This window comes from Canis lupus, chromosome 6 (genome assembly GCF_048164855.1).
Source record: "Canis lupus baileyi chromosome 6, mCanLup2.hap1, whole genome shotgun sequence".
Classification (NCBI taxonomy): domain Eukaryota; kingdom Metazoa; phylum Chordata; class Mammalia; order Carnivora; family Canidae; genus Canis; species Canis lupus.
Genome location: NC_132843.1, coordinates 62,805,397 through 62,822,963, shown reverse-complemented (window position 1 = coordinate 62,822,963; position 17,567 = coordinate 62,805,397). Strand labels below are relative to the sequence as shown.

The window sequence follows — 17,567 nt, the reverse complement described above, 5'->3', positions numbered from 1 at the left end:
ACAGGAGGTCCAGAGTTGTGTCTTGCATGTGAAGTGGTTAAAGTCTATGGGTTTGAGCCCTTAACTTGTGAGATTTAACACTAACTCCAGGTAGATAGTATCAGAATGAACTGTAGGATACTTAGCTGGTATCAGATGCATCAGCATGGGGGAAAACCCTATACATTTAGTGTCGAAAGTGTTGGTGAGAGCAGAGGAAAGAAAACCATGGTTTCTTTTTAGGATTTAAAAAAAAATTATTTATTTATTCATTCATGAGAGAGAGAGGCAGAGACAGGCAGAGGGAGAAGCAGGCTCCATGCAGGGAGCCCAATGTGGGACTCAGTCCTGAGACTCCAGGATCACGCCCTGGGCCAAAGGCAGACATTAAACCGTTGAGCCACCCAGGCGTCCCCTAGGATTTTTTAAAATCAGATTTAAGATGTTCTCTTTCTATTCCTAGATTTCCAAATTTATAGATTTAGTTTTTGTCATATTTTATGTTTTTTAAATATATTTTATGTTTTTAATGAGATACTGTTATAATAAATTACACTGAATGACTAGTCCTGTATTCATAAGAAAGAGCCTATTAGTCATGATGCATTATTATACTCTTTCTATATTACTAGATTTGACTTAGTAATGTTTTGTCAATAATTTTTGCATTTATATTCAATAGTGTTATTGGTATGTACTTTTGAAATGTTCTTGTCAGGTTTTACTATTGGGTTTATCCTAGCTTCATAAAACATATTGGGAAGTTTCCTCCTTTATTTTCTGAGTTTGCATAGAATTTATATTAGATCTTCCTTAAATGTTTGAAAGAAATCACTAATGAAACTACCTAAGCCTTGAGGTATCTGTGGGAAAGTTTAAATGTTCCCATAGAGTTAAATATCTTTAACAGTTATAGCAATGTCCAGATTTTTTTTATTACCTTTTGTGCCAGTTTTCATGATTTTTGTTTTTAATAGACTCCCATTTCATCTAAGTTGGAAAATTTATTGACAAAGTTTTTCATGATACTCCCTTATTCTCTTAAGGGTCTATAAGGTCTGCAGTGATATCTTTATCCCATTTCTGATATTGAGAATTTGTGACTTTTCTTTCTTCCCCTCCTTGTTTCCCCCTTGATCAGTCTTGACAGAGTTTATTACTAGAAAAATCTTTTCAAAGATCTAACTTTTGGTTTTTTAATTTTATCTATTGCCTTTTTATCATATCATTGTTTTCCATTTTTAAATGTTTTCTTTCTTTTAATTACTTTGAGTTTAACCACTGATCTTTTTCTAGCTTCTTTATGTAGAAGTGTAGGTCATTATTTTAAAATGCTTCCTTTTCTTCAATATACAGCTAGAAATTGCCTTCAAAGCACAATTTTAGCTACATACACAAATTTGACTTCTTTAGCATTTTGCTTGAGATATTTTCTAATTTATACTTAAATGGTTTCTTTGACTTATGGATTATTTAAAAATAGGTTTATTAATTTCCAGATTCTGGGGTTTTTCCATATATCTATTGGTAACTGATTTCTAATTTAAATCTGTTGTAGTCAGAGAAGTACACTGTATAATTAAGTTCTTTGAAAAATTTTGAGATTTGATTTATGCCCTATCATATGGTCCTTCTAGATATTTGTTCCATGTGCATTTGGAGAAAAAGTACTTTATGCAGTTGTCGGTTGTGCTTTATAAACATCAAGGACATCAATGTGCTTAAAAATAATCACTAATATTAACTGTTTACCCTGTGCCAGGAACTTCTTCTCAGTGCTTGTTAGTGTTGGTTAAAAATTCACTATCCTTATTGATTTTTCTCTATTTGATACATTAATATAATGACTGAAAGAAAAAAATGTATATTCCATCTCTGTCTATAGATTTGTCTGTTTTCCCTTTAGTTCTGTCAATTTTTGCATCACATATTATAAAGCCCTGTCATATATTACTTATGCATTTAAGATTGCCATATGTTTTTAATGAACTGACTTTTTAAAAGTATTATGGAGTATCCCTCTTTATCTCTGGTAATATTCCTTGTCTTGAGGTCTATTTTGTCTGATATTAACATAATTAGTAAGAAAATAGTAGACTTTAAAATGCTTTATGTTTATTTCTTTTATCGGCCAACCTCTTGTCCCTCCTGCTGTCCTTTGCCAGGCATGTTAGTATATTGATTGGTGGGGCACAGGTGGTGTCAGGTACTGCACTGGTCACTGCAGTTTTCTTAAAATTGGGCAGTATTGAGACCAGTGCAGGGAAGCAGCACAAGCAGTTTGTTGATCTCAGGCTATATAAAAAAGATGACTTGACTTCTGTACTTTTGGAAATATTTTTGATTTTTGCTTCCATTAAGCTGGTAGAGGTATTATTTTGTCTGAGAGAGTTTAAAGCTAAGAAGTATTTTCAGGTGGTATCAGGTTGCTAAGAATTGTACAGTTTGTTTTGCTTCAATTGTCTTTATTTTCAATATTTTTACAGAGTAGAGGAATTCTATGGCATTTTTATTTGAAAAGCCGAGATTCACTGCACTAAAAGTTCAGTCTGAGAGCCAGGAGAATGGTATTTTTTGCTTGTTTAAAATTCCAAATGTGTGACGTAAGGCAAGTCCTTTAAAATCTATTCCAACAGAAAACAAAGATAGTGATGTTTATCCTAACCTACAACTCATGGAATTTTATAATTGGATATGACCTTAGAGATTATCTGCTCCTACCTGGTAATTTTATGTGTAAGGAGACTGAGGCTTTGAAAAGCTCAATGATTTGCCTAAAGACATTCCGTTTGTTCATAGCCAACTGGAATTTGAACCCTGGATTCTTATTACCAGTCTAACGTGATTTGTTTTTTTAACTCAAATAGAGTGAATTTAGAGAACATTTAGAAAGACTGCAAGATTCCAAAATAATGAGTCTACACAAATCGTGACTAATGTAATGTGTTAAGTGATATAAAACATTTAAAAATGCAGTTACATGAATTTCAAAAAGCAGTATTTATTTTTATAGCTGAGTTTAAGTGCAAGCAAATATGTGAGAAGAGCCCCGCAAATTCTTGTCAAGTACCAAATAATCTGATTTAAAGAAAATATCTTTCTTCTTTATTATTGACATAAGATATCAATTTGTATAGCTTTCAAAGATTATGAACGTTTCATTTGATCCTCATAAACAGCAATGTAAAAATAATTGCTTATATTAACTGTTTACCTTGTGCCAGGAACTTCTTCTAAGTGCTTCCCATCTATTAACTTTATCCTTAGAACAACCCTTATTACTATTATTGTCCTCATTTTATCAATGAGGAAACCAAGGAACGGAGACAAAGTAACTTGTTCTACTTTGAGACTGAGCCAGGACAGGCCTCAGAATGGATGCTTTTAGCCACTTTGCTACAGAGCTTTTTAGGTGGGCAGAGCAAAGATACAGATTGTTCTTTATCTTTTTCCCATGGTTTTGTTCTGTTTTGTTTTTCCAATGCTGCTATTTATGCAGAACACTTTACCTAAGTACCCCTTCCAAGGCCATATGATGCATTATACAATTTGGCACTGGCCATGTCTAGGGCATTTAGGAAAATGTTTCTCAAGGTTTAAAAAATTATAATTTTTCTTATACCTAAAATGAAATAAAATATTTAGGTTTTTTTACTTTGTTATATTTGAACCTTCAAATTACAACAACTAAACCCTTAGACAGTATATCTTGTTTTTTACTTCAAGTTTCATTACAAATAGTCTTCCCATGGGGCACCTGGGCAACTCAGTTGGTTAAGTATCTATCTGCCTTTGGTTCATGTCATGATCCCAGGGTCCTAGGATGGAGCCCCATATAGGTCTCTCTGCTCAGCCAGCAGCCTACTTCTCCCTCTCCCTCTGCTGCTCTCCTTGCTTGTGCTCTCTCTGTCACATAAATAAATAAAATCTTAACAACAATAACAACAAAACAAATTGGTCTTTCTCTGTTATATTATTCAATTAGCAACATTCATCTCAGAAAAAAAATGTAATTTCATATAATTATTTTTCTATATTCTAAAGAGAGAAGAGGGACACCTGGGTGGCTTTGTAGTTGAGAGTCTGCCTTCAGTTCAGGGTGTGATCCTGGGGTCTGGGATTTGAGTCCTGAATGGGGCTCCTTGCGAGGAGCCTGCTTCTCCCCCTGCTTAAGTCTCTACCTCTGTGTATCTCTCATAAATAAATAAATAAAACCTTAAAAAAATAAAGGGAGAAGAATATCAAGAGAATGAAAAAACAAGTCACAGACTGGGAGAAAATATTAGCAAAAGACACATTTGATAAAGAACTGTTATCTAAAATATACAAAGAATTTGTATAAAATGTACAAAGATTATTCTTAAAACTGAATAATAAGGAAACAAACAACCCATAAAAAAATAAACCAAAGACTTTAAATGATACTTCATTAAAGAAGATTTATAGATGTCAAATAAGCATATGAAAAGATGCTCCATGTCACATGTCATCAGGGAAATACAAGTTAAGGCAGCAATGAGGTACCAGTACATATCTATTAGAATGGCCAAAATCTGAAACACTGACAATACCCAGTGCTCAGGGGGACTTGAAGCAACAGGAACTCTCCTTCATTGCTGCTAGGAATATAAAATGGTACGACCACTGTGGAAGACACTTTGGCAGTTTTTTACAAATCTAAACATACTCTTATCATATGATCCACCGGTCATGTTCCTTGGTATTTACCCAAACGAGATGAAAACATGTCCACCCAAAACCTGCACATGGATGGCATAGCATCTAAAACTTGAAAGTAACCAAAATGACCTTCAGTAAGTGAATGGATAGATAAAATGTGGTACATCCAGACAATGGAATATTATTCAGCATGAAAAAGAAATGAGCTATCAATCCATGAGAAGATATGGAGGAAACCTAAACACATATTACTAAGTGAAAGATGACAATCTGAAAAGACCACATGCTGCATGAGTCCAAATTATTACATTCTGGAAAAGACAAAACTATGGAGACAGTAAAAAGATCAGTGATTCCTAGGAGAAGTGATGAATAGGTGAAGCACAGAGGATTTTTAGGGCCATGAAAATATTCTATATGATACTGTAATGATGGATACATATCATTATACATTTGTCCAAACACATAGAATGTACAGCAACAAGAATGAATCTTAATATAAACTATGGACTCGAATGACTATGGTATGTCAATATAGGTTCACCAGTTGTAACAAATGGACCATTCTGGGGGATGTCGATAATGGGGCAGGCTGTGCCTGTGTGAGGTCGGAGTATATGGGAAATCTCTGTACTTCCCTCTTGTTTTGTTGTGCATCTAAAATTGATCTAGAAAAATAAAGTCTTTAAAAGAAAAAAAAAGGGTACTGAGGTGGCTCAGTTTGTTGAGCATCTGACTCTTGATTTTGGCTCAAATCATAATCTCAGTGTTGTGGGATTGAGCCCTGCAGTGGGCTCCATGCTCAGCAGGGAGTCTGCTTCCCTCTCTCTCCCCTCTCTCTCACCCTCTTCCCCTCACCTCCCTCTCTTTCTTTCTCTCTCAAATAAATAAATCTTTTTAAAAGAGAAAAAGAAGATAAAAGAACAAAAATGAATGGAACTAAGTGACCCATAGGATATAATAGAGATGGAAAGAAATGAATTTAAGAGGATGGGACTGAGTGAGAGCCACAGACATATAGGTGGAGTAATGAATTCAGTTTTATATTTTATAATGTTTATTTATGGAGCATTTGCCATAAACTGGGTACTGTGTGAATATTTTATAAATGAATTCTCACAACCACCTAATGAAGTGGATGCCATATTATTCCCATCCTATAGATGTGGGAATGGAAGCTTCAAGACGAATCAGCATCTTAAGTCTCATTATAAGCAATAGACTCGAATCCAGATGGATCTGGCGCTAAGGGATATGCTCCTAATCACCCAGCTATACTGCTTATGAGATGCTTATGGGACTACCTTGTAGAGAAAGCTACTAGACAATTTAAAATAGAAGTCTGAAATCCAGGATTAACAATGAATGCATAGATGACTGTAGAATGGAAATGGCCATTGAGGTGGAGATGAACTGAAAAGAAGACAAAGGGGATGATTTGCCACTTTGAATGAATTTAGGTAAGAAATAACTTCATGATAAAGAAGGCAAAGAAATTCTGAACATGCTATTGGTGCATAGACCTAGGAACATGCTAGTCATCTTTTATGGGTGAGTTTATTACAGTCGGGTCTAGAGTCAGGGGATTATTAGGTTGATTAGATTCACAATTTAGGCCTTTTAGGAAAATCAACATTAAGCAAATTATCAGCATCAATCATCAGCTAAGATTTATGACATGAAGTACTTATTCAGAATATCCTTAATAAGCTACCCCCTTGAAGAAAGCCAACTTTGAAAAGACTTCTCTTACTTTCTAATTAGGCATTTATGACAACTGTTACAACAGAAGAAATGGCTTTATTTAGGAAGATTTCATCATACCCAATAAACTTGGACTATATCTATGAAGTTATCCATCTCCAATCAGATGACCCACTCTAAGACAAATATAACAATGGGGTTGGTTTTCTTTTCTATTTACAGCTGTCCATACATTACAGATTGAATCTTTAGTGATCCTCCAAGCCATCTTCTCTCCTTTGGGGACAATGCTGTGGCAAAACACTGTGGATTCTGTAGCATGTAAGGAACAAGCACTCACTATGCACCTGGGCTGTTTAGAAGATACAACGATACAACATCACGGTCCTGCTCTATTGAAAGCTCAGCCCCGATTTCCAGCTGAGATCAGGGCTCTGTAGCCTTGTATTTAAGATGGGTAAAAATGAAATGTGAAAATAAAGAATGTGTCTCTTACCTGGTTACATTCTGCTGCTTTAAAATGGTTTAGTCTTGAATGTCTGTGAAGCCCCACATGGTTTTTCAGCTTCTTACTCCCCCCACCACACACACACCAATTAACCTAATCTAAAGATAGACTTCATTTTTATTTTTAAAGATTTTATTTATTTATGAGACACACAGAGAGAGGCAGAGACACAGGCAGAGGGAGAGGTAGGCTCCATGCAGGGAGTCCCATGTGGGACTCGATCTTGGGTCTCCAGGATCAAGCCCCGGGGTTAAGGTGATGCTAAACCGCTAAGCCACCGGGGCTGCCCCAACTTAGTGCTTTTTATTAATAACAGTTACAGCCTCCTGGCCTCTGCTTGGCTCATTTGGTTAAGTGTCTGACTCTTGATTTCAGCTCAGGTCTTGATTTCAGGGTTGGGACTTCAAGCCCTGCATTAGGCTCCATGCCCTGCAGGAGCAGGGCATAAATACATAAATATATAAATAAATAAAATACATAAATAAAATGAAATAAAATAAAATAAAATAAATAAATAAATAAAATAAATAAAATAAAATAAATAAAAACAGTTTACTGTTTCAATCTTCATAGTTGTTTGTACTCTGGATCTCAAAATTATAGTTGGTTGTAAATTGCTGCTTTCGAAAGATCTGTTAACCCTCTATAAAATAAGGTAGTTGAGTTTGGTGATTTTGAAGGTTGCTGAGTTTTTTAACATTCTGATTCCTCACATTGTGCCATATGGTCCCAGATCATATTGGTAATGGAGGGTCAGGCTACTTCTGAAAGACCTAGTGTTGTGGCTTGAGTTGCATCTCTTAATAAGACATGTTCAAGTCCTTATCCCCAGTGTCTGTGAATGTAATCTTATTTAGAAAGTGTTTTTTCAGATATAATCAAGTTATGATGAGGTCATACTCGATTAAGGTGGAATTTAATCCAGTGACTGGTACCCTTATAAGAAGAGGGAAATTTGGACGCAGACAGGGAGAGAGAGCGAGCACCATGTGACAGTGGGGGCAGAGACTGGAAGGATGCATCTCCTATCCGGGGAACACCAAGGACGGCTGGCAACCTCTGGAAGCTACAAGAGAAACATAGAACAGATTCTCCCTCAACCTCCAGAAGGAAACAACCCTACTGATGTTTTAATTTCAGACTTATAGCTTCCAGAACTGTAATATAATACATTGCTGCTGTTTTAAACCAGTTTGTGGTAATTTGTCATGGCAGCTCTAGGAAACTAATATACCTGGCAAAAATTGGCTTTAGTTAATCTTGACCATGTTTAAAATTTTGTGTTCAGTCATCCCTTCCATGTCCTCTGTGAAAGGGCATGTGTCTTCAGCAGGCATGTGTATTAAGAACCTGGACTGTGCGACTTCTTTTCCTGGCTTCTTCCCCCAGGGAACCCTGCAGTCTTTCTGGTCTTTCTAAGGTACTTACTTTTTGGTTTACTTGGTAGTTGATTCCTTTGGATTCTCTTGGTCACTTCCTACTGTGGTCCTTCTGAGGGAGTGACTTCGAGTCTAGTCTGGAACTGAGAAGAGATTTTAGAAAACAATTCTTGACCTCCTTTTGCTGGTGTGATTTTAATTGATAATTTTCACGTCAGGGTGATCACCAGGAATTTTTTTTTTGTTTTTGAAAAGATATTATCCAACAATTTCATAAGAGTGTCATTTTATGCTGATGGGGTAATTTGTCCTCTTAGAAAGAGAGTTATTTCTTGAGTAATTATTTCGGGTACTAAGTGACAGGCTCAGCCTATTTTAGGTCTCCGTGGCCTTGTCTCATGACACGCATTTACCTTGAGGATAATGCATGTGGCAGGTATTGCCTGTGACTCATTGCTCTTCCAGGAGTGTGCTGCACTGTTCACGTCTTTAGCAGAGAGCAGCATATGACAAGGATGGCTTGGAAGATTTGCTGCCAATGTGCTTCTTATGTAAGGTTAGCCTGAAAGATTGTCCTTGTTCCATCCTAAGCATCTTTTTACTCAGAGTAGACTTTTTGGGGACAGCCCAAGAAATTCACTAGATGTGAGAAAATATGTGATAGCCAAATATTACATTTGATAGTTTTATGTAAGTCTTCTAATTTAAAGCTGTCTCACTTAAACTAATATGGGCTTCCATAAAGTTATGTTTGTTTATAGTTCCTAAAATGCAGACTTAATAAGCTGTGCGTTAATTTGTACTAAAAGGTGTAAAGAGACACAGACTGTTTAAATTAATTTAAAAATATTTAGAAAAACCCTTCTGAAGTTTATAAAATACAATGGATTTTCAGGGTGATGACTTGTATTAAAATAACATTCAAATCTTTTTAACCTCCATCTTGTTCCCATTTTCTTTAATGTGACCAACATGAAGAGTCTGTTGTATGTCTCATCTTATCTTTTCGTGGCCTGGATTGTAATTAGATTTTACACAGATTCTCTGTTTCAAACCCAGAGCTAAAATCTGAGTGCCAAAGTTTTTCAATGCTTAAGAGATAAAATGCTATTTTAGTAACACTGCCTTTTGAATATCTAAAATTCTATGAAGACAGGGGTGAGATGTCCATTGCCTCCTGTGTCTATGAATGTTCAGATTTATAAGATAATTCTTATTATCTTGATTTTATAGATGAAGACACTGAGATTCAGATAGGTTCAATTACTGGCTCCTGAATATGTAAAAGAGTAACAAAACACGAAGATTGTTCCACTGATTTCATATCAAGAGTTTGAGAATCTACTCTTACAAAAATATTTGGACAAAATCACAGAGTGTAATGCAATCTCACTACTTAATGGATTTTATTTAGTTTTGCCTATACACAATTTAATTACTACCCATTAGCTATAAACTTTCTAGCTCCTTAGTGGTTTTTAAAATATGAAGAAAACCTCAAGCCAAAGGCCCCAAAGCAAAACACACTATTTTTTTCTTGATGGTGACATTGTGCAGACATGGTTTTTCTTTCTGTCAGAGTGTGATAAAAGACTTGGCTTTATAACTTGACCTAAGCCTTACCTGAGTCTTGCCCAGCAGAAATATGTTTTCACTAAATTAACAACAGATCCCAAAGCAGAAAGAAAAATCAAGCAAATCCCCAGAGTCAGTATTTTGTCCTATAATCTGCAGGTGTATGAGGACCACAGAATCAGCTTAACATAATTTTCCATTTTTCTCTGTTCAACTTCTGAGATGGCAACTGTTGGTTTCAATTTATCTGGGGATTTCATCTTACAGAGCTGTCAAGAATTCTAGTAGTTACAAGGAGAGAACCCTGAAGATAAAATTCATTGATTCATGACTACATTCACATAAAACATGAATGGAATTTTGAATGGTAAGAAACATAAGTATATTTCTTATATTCTAAAAGTTAGAATTTGGGATCCCTGGGTGGCTCAGCAGTTTAGCACCTGCCTTCGGCCCAGGGCATGGTCCTGGAGTCTTGGGATCAAGTCCCACATCGGGCTCCCTGCATGGAGCCTGCTTCTCTCTCTGCCTGTGTCTCTGCCTCTCTCTCTCTCATTCTCTCTTTCATGACTGAATAAATAAAATCTTTTAAAAAAAATAAATAAGGGCAGCCCGGTGGTGCAGCAGTTTGGCACCGCCTGCAGCCTGGGGTGTGATCCTGGAGACCCGGGATCAAGTCCCACATCGGGCTCCCTGCATGGAGCCTGCTTCTCCCTCTCCCTGTGTCTCTGCCTCTCTCTCTCTATGTCTATGAATAAATAAATAAAATCTTTTAAAAATAAATAAATAAATAAATAAATAAATAAATAAATAAATAAATGTATGTTAGAATTTATGTATAATGAAGAAAATAACACCTAGTATTAGTATGGTGCTTTTTAGTTCATAAAATGCTTTTATTTGTTTGTTTGTTTGCTTGTTTGTTTGTTTGTTTATTTTTAAAAGATTTTTATTTATTTATTTTATTTTATTTTATTTAGTTTATTTATTTATTTTACGTGCTTTCATTTAATTCCTATAATAATCCTATAAGGTAGTGGAGTTGTTGAGTTACAGTGGCATGCAGCATGCACACACACACCCAGAAACATATACACACATAGACACACATATGTTCAGATTTCTCTCATATAAAAAATACTACCAAGCACTACCATTTCCTCAAACTGTTATGTCTATCTCACACTTTATTAATCTCTAAAATTCTTGAAAGGTGAATGTGTTCCCATAGCTGTCCTCAGTTCTTTACTACCACCCCATGAAATCGGGTTTAATCATTACCATTGTAAAAAAGCTCTTTGTTATTAATAACTTTCTTTTTTTAAAAAAAAAGACTGGTTTATTTATTTATTCATGAGAGACAGAGAGAGAGAGAGAGGCAGAGACACAGGCAGAGGGAGAAACAGGTTCCCTGTGGGGAACCTAATACAGGACTCAACCCCAGAACCCCAGGATCACGATCTGAGCCAAAGGCAGATGCTCAACCACTGAGCCACCCAGGAGTCCCTATTAATAACTTTCTTGTTGTCAAATCAAGTGTATTTTTCTATTTATCATCCAAAGCTCTTTGTAGTTTTGGGTTCTGTTAATCAATTCCATCTTTACCCCATTTGATCTTTCATTTGAGTGTTCCTTACCATGGCTTCTACAGAAATATCATAGTTTTCCTCCCACTCCAATGTCCATTCTCTCTCGGATGTGTGTGCTGGTGCCTTCTTTCTTTATTCTGCAAAATGTATACATTCCCTAGGATTGTGTCTGTGATTCTTTTCTCTTTTCTTTCTGGCTCTCCTCTTTCAGTCAGGGCCACAGGAGCCTCCCCCCAGCCCCCACTCCTCAGCAGTAATTTTACCTGTTCCTGTTCATCCCCTCTTCTTTCTACAACAGCCATCCATCTATGTTCCACTCTGGCCCCTTCCCTTTCAGCTGATGACTGTGCCCCTCCTGTATTGAGAAAGCAGGTCTGCAGGGTGTGAACCCTTTGGCTTTTTGTCCACAAATTGACCTCTAAATGCACTCACTGTGACCCCCCTCTCCAGTTTATGAAAGAAAAGTGTGACTTTTTCTGTTCAAGACCACTCCTTGTTCTTTATCCTATCCCATTCTATCCTTTTTGGAAATAGAGCCTTGTTGTATTGATTACTTCCTCTTTATGTGAAACTTTCAAATTACCCAGCTTTGTTGTTTGGCACCTACACACATGCACAGGTCTCTCCAATCCTTAAGAGTGTCTGCCTCTACTTAGCCTTCTCTCTAGCTACCATCCTATCTTGCTCTTTCCCCACAGGCCAAGCTTCAGGAAGAGTCTGGAAATGCTCTTTCTATTTCTTCTTTTTCAACTCTTCAACTCATGTTCTAATGTCAGCCTTCTGCTCCTGCTGAGGTTTCCAGGGACATCTAATTGCCTTGCATCACCAGTGTTACTTGATTTCTCAATAGCAATGGACACTGATCACCTCACCGCCTTTTTTTGAGACTTTGCTCCCTTGGTCTCTATTAAGCCACTCTCTCATATTTCCTGATCATTCTTTGTTTCCTTTGGGCTCTCCTCTTTCTTTGTTATTCCTCAAGTTGTTTTTCTTCCCCTCCATCAGTGCCCTCAATCTCCCTCTATTTCTTCCTCCTCCTCCTTTTTCCTTTTTCCCCATTGACTCTCTCCTTTTGTCTACAAGTTTAAAACCTGTTTTCACAGCATGGGACAAATGGCAGGTGTTGTTCACCAACCAGACACCTCCTAGAGAAGTGTCCATATTGCTGGCCTTACTGTCTTCTTTCTGGCCCATTCAGTAATGTGTATTAAACAGCAGGTGAGTGGGAATGGTTATTATAGAGATAACTTTGAATCAGTTTAAATTTCTGAAAAAAGTAAATAATTTGCAAACTTCAGTACTTTAACCTTTATTAGTGACACATTACTGGAGAAACACCTCAGGACTGATTGGAACACAATAAGGTTATCATGATAACATGATTGGGCAAAGGCTGACAGGTCAAGTGTTTAAATGATTGTTGAATTGATTTGAATGTAATGTTAGTAACTGTAAAGTGACTTCCTGGAAAATTTTGAACCAGAAAAAGGTGCTTTTTTTTTTTTTTCATCTTCCAAAAGACTCATTAATGTGCCTTATTTATATTACAAATAAGTAAAGGCCTTATTTTGTAATTGTACTGGAATTAGAGAGCTGCTGGTCTTGAGTTCTTGGAATTGAGGAATAAGACAAATCATTTGTCTGGGTGTTAATGGTTTAAGTACCCAGGAGTCCTATATTATGATGAACAGCCTCTAAGGGAACTACAATATTAACATTCAGGTATTAAAGAGAATTTTCAAGGACAGTGTCCCTGGAAAAGGATGTTTCTGGGAGCTGGAAAGGATAAACTAAATGGAATGCTACACATTGACTTGAGTTTCTCTGCTATGTTACAATATCTTGAAACTTGGATAGGAATAGATTAGAGATTTATGTGAATCAGAGCAGCTTAGGTCTTGAAATATTGTATATCTTCTCACAGTGGCTTTTAGGATAACATTAAATTTTATGACCTCAGTGAGTATAAAATTTGAATGGAAAGAGAATGTTTTCCAGACAGTTTGTGTCTTTTTGTCTTCTTTTTACCTGTTCCTGTTCATCCCCTCTTCTTTCTACAACAGCCATCCATCCATGTTCCACTCTGGCCCCTTCCCTTTCAGCTGATGACTGTGCCCCTCCTGTATTGAGAAAGCAGGTCTGCAGGGTGTGAACCTTTTGGCTTTTTTTGCACATTTCCTCCTTTATTTTTATAATTTTTTAAAGCAAATACTTCAGTCATGATCAACTATTAAATCTGCTTTTCTTTAATACTTAAGGTTTGAAGGCCAAAATTTAATCCAAAATTTACATTGACCCAGCTCATATTTATTAATACTACCTTTTCTCCACTCTAGCCATCCCCATCTACTCCTATTTTTAGCCTGTATACAGTAACTGTATACAACAACCTTCCCACTGCAAACACACTGATTTTCCTCAGCATCATTAGGTTAAAGCTTTTTAAAAGGCAGGAACCATTTCTTATTTTTTCTATTCTTCAAGTGCTTTGTACACAATTTATGTACAATAAATAATTTTTAAAAGTATTTGTTCCATCAGCAAGTAAAACATTTATAGGAAATATAGATTTTTTAAAAAGTAGTTCATTATCCTATTAACCAGAGTTAATTACTATCAACAGTTTAGCATAAACCAGAGGTTGGCAAACTTTTTCTGTAAACAGATAAATAGTAAATATTTGAGACCCTTCCGGCCTTCCGGTCTCTGTTGCAACCACTGAATTCTGCTGTTGTGGTGTGAAAGGAGTCATAGTCAAGACAAGACACTCTGTAAAAAATGTGTATGGCTGTGTCCAAATAAAACTTTACTTACAAAACCGGGCAGTTTGGATGTGGCCTCCAGGCTAACATTTGCTGACCTTTGCATAGACTATTCTTGAAGCCCATGTATATGTAATATGTATAATAATATATGTGTATCATAATATACACATGTAACATATATTTTCTATTATTTTATATAGAATGACTTTTAAAAATTACATCACAAAGAGATTGCTAGATATCTTTCAGGAATATCAGAACCTCTGGGGATTGTCGTACTATACGGCATGGGTTCTCAATCACCCAAAGGTGGTAAAAATTCTTTATGGATGGAAAAAATTCTTAGTTATTAGAATGGTTTGTGGCTTTCCAGAGTTCAACTTTACTCCACAAATCTTGTTCTTGAGTAGTTAAGTTGGTAGGGGGGAGAGGATGAGGTAAAAATGTCTAAAAAAGTCTGCTTTGGAAAATAATAATGAAAAAGAGACTGAGAAACACAATTGTAGGGATATGAACCTTTGTCTTTGATTAGGCTCTTTTTCAACTCTGTAGTTGTGGATAACTGACAAATTAGCTATGCAAATAAGTCATGTCCATAGATTTGGAAATGACATCTGCACAGGGGAATGCTACCCCCACCCCAGACACCCACTATCAGGAAAAAGACAGTTTTGTGTCCATTTGTAAATTTATCTCAACATTCCTTTATTCCATGTAAATTTGTGGTTCTTTAATTTTTTTCTCTGCATTGAGACATTTGCCTACTTCCCTCATTAATAATTGAAAGTGAGTTAAATAAAAATCTTTGACAAATGTTTTTTCATATCAGTCATGATCTTACCTTTTCAAAAAATATGTAATTTAATAGTTTTCATTGGTTTGTACAGTCTTTGACATTATATTAAAAATATTTCTATATCATGATATATTTTAAAGGCCATAAATATTCTATGAAATGAATATATCATTTTGAAAAAATGTATCTCTTATTGTTGGAAAACAATTTTTTATGAATAAGCATTGATTTCTTTCTTAAAAACATGCTGAATGTTGAAAGTCATAAAGTGTGTCAAAAGTCCATTACTTAATTTCTTTGGCACAGCACTCATTTGCTTTTAGTTCCCCATTGACTTTTTTGAGGACGTGGGCCAGTGGACAGGAAGGCCAACACTATTTTCACGGCTCTGTTGACAGAAGGTTTCATGTGTTGCTACTGTGAATCTAAGATCATTTTGGGGAGAGCACTGTGCTCTGGCCTTATGAGAGATAGACACGAGGTGTAGGACGTGGAGTGTGCTTTGATACTTTCCTTGGCTCGGTGTGCCTGGTCAAGATTCTGGTTTGGCTTTAAGATTTATTTCAGGAGCATGGAAGAGCTGTTGTTTGTCTAAGTTTTACACTGACATTGCCAACTCCTCCTGCCCTTCTCTTTACCCTCCTAGTGCAATAACTCTAACTTCTAGCCCCTACATGAGTGTTTTATATTCTTTAAAACTGCAAAATTGAAGCCAGAATTTTAGAAATGAATTACCTTGTTTAACCTGAAAATTGTGTTTAGCTCTTTTGTTAAGTCTGCCATCCCTCTGTTCCTTTCCCTTGCCCTCTCCCTCAGCCTCTCTCTTGGCAGTCGGTAAGTGAATGACTCTGAATGACAAATACCAATTCTCAGAATAATGTTTTAAACTTTCGTTCAGGAAACCAAATAAATAAATATTTCATGCACAGAGGGGAAGACAAAAGATAAAGTGAATTTTTCAAAGTAGATATTAGTTTTCGGAGGAGGAGAGTAATGAGATGGAAGTCACCTCACCTAATATCCTATAAGGCAAGCCCACTGTTATAAATCTATGTGTATCCAGTCTATCATTATTTTTCTTGTTCGATTACAAAAAAATATAAAAAATGACACTTGCAAGATCAGCCAGCATTTTGTAAAGTGATGTTAAATTAAATCCAGAGACAAGAAGGATGATCTGGATCTCTGATTTTTTAACTGAAAAGTGTTCTAAGTTTGAACTTTTGATAAAATCTATTTAACATTTGGGAAAGCAATCCTTGGTAAGTGTCTGCAATTCTTAAGTAATCTCTCTGCCTACAGCAGTGTCTAAATTAAGCAATTGCTTTTTAAAAAAATATGATAATGAGTTTTATCTTTATTACATACATGCATCTGAAAATTAATAACAAAATGGCAATTCCAATGTTAAAAATGAGCAAATAAAGTAACCCTAGAGTCAAAATGCAACTCTAAATAAAATCAATATTACAAGCATAACTAACCTACCTCACTAACAAAATAATTGCCATTTAAAGTGTGTCTGTGTATTTTAATATCTTAACTATTTTTGGGTTACAGTGACATAAAATACCTTCACATTGTTGTTTAACCACCAGGAACCACCATCTATCCATCTCCAGAGCCCTTTTCATCTCCTCTCCATTCCCCAGCAATGAATGACTTTGTCTCCAAGAATCTGACTACTCCAGGTACCTTATCTAAGAGAACCATGTAGCATTTGTGTTTCTGTGACTGGCTTATAACATTACATTCATGAAGTGGCATGTGTCAGAATTTCCCTCCTTTTTAAAGCCAAATCATATTTCGTTGCATGTATATATCATATTTTGCTTATCTATTCAGCTGTTGATGGATACCTGAATAGCTTCCCTTTTTTGGCTATTTTGAATAATACTGCAATGACATGGGTATACAGATACCTATTCAAGTCCCTGATCTTAATTATTTTGAGTAACCTGCAAGTAGAATTGCTGGATCATATGGTAATCCTGTTTTTAATTTTTTGAGGAACCGCTACACTGTTTTCTATAGTGACTGCTCTATTTTACATTCCCACTAAGAGCACACATGGCTTCCTGTTTCTCTACATCCTTGTCAACACTGTTATTTTCCATTTTTTTGATAGTATCTATTCAAAGAATTTCCCTAATGATTAATTAAGATTGAACATCTTCCCATGTATTGGCCATTTCTATCTCTTTTTTGGAGGAATGCCTATTTAATCCTTTGCCCCTTTCAAAATTAAGTTTAATGAACTAATGGCCATTGGAATTTTTTTTCATACAATATCCAGATAAATCTTTCAGATAGTCTAGAGAATTACCCAGCTAATGATTGGAGAACTCTCTTGAAAATATAAAAATAAGGGATCCCTGGGTGGCTCAGAGTTTTAGCGCCTGCCTTCGGCCTGGGGCATGATCCTGGAAACCCGAGATTGAGTCCCACATCAGGTTTCCTGCGTGGAGCCTGCTTCTCCCTCTGCCTGTGTCTCTGCTTCTCTCTCTCTCTCTGTGTATCTCTCATGAATAAATAAATAAAATCTTTAAAAACAAAGAAAATATAAAAATAATACTTGCTTTTTGTTTGAAA

At 35.9% G+C, this 17,567-nt stretch overlaps 1 long non-coding RNA gene across 3 annotated transcripts in view; it reads left to right on the top strand.

Annotated features, from left to right (window-relative positions):
* LOC140635760 (uncharacterized) overlaps positions 1–17,567 on the top strand; it is a 192,280-nt gene that overhangs the window by 56,009 nt on the left and 118,704 nt on the right. For all 3 annotated transcript variants that reach the window (XR_012033098.1, XR_012033096.1, XR_012033097.1), the window contains exons 8-9: positions 10,093–10,192; positions 16,574–16,666. This is a non-coding gene — a long non-coding RNA (uncharacterized lncRNA). The remainder of the gene's footprint in view (positions 1–10,092; positions 10,193–16,573; positions 16,667–17,567) is intronic.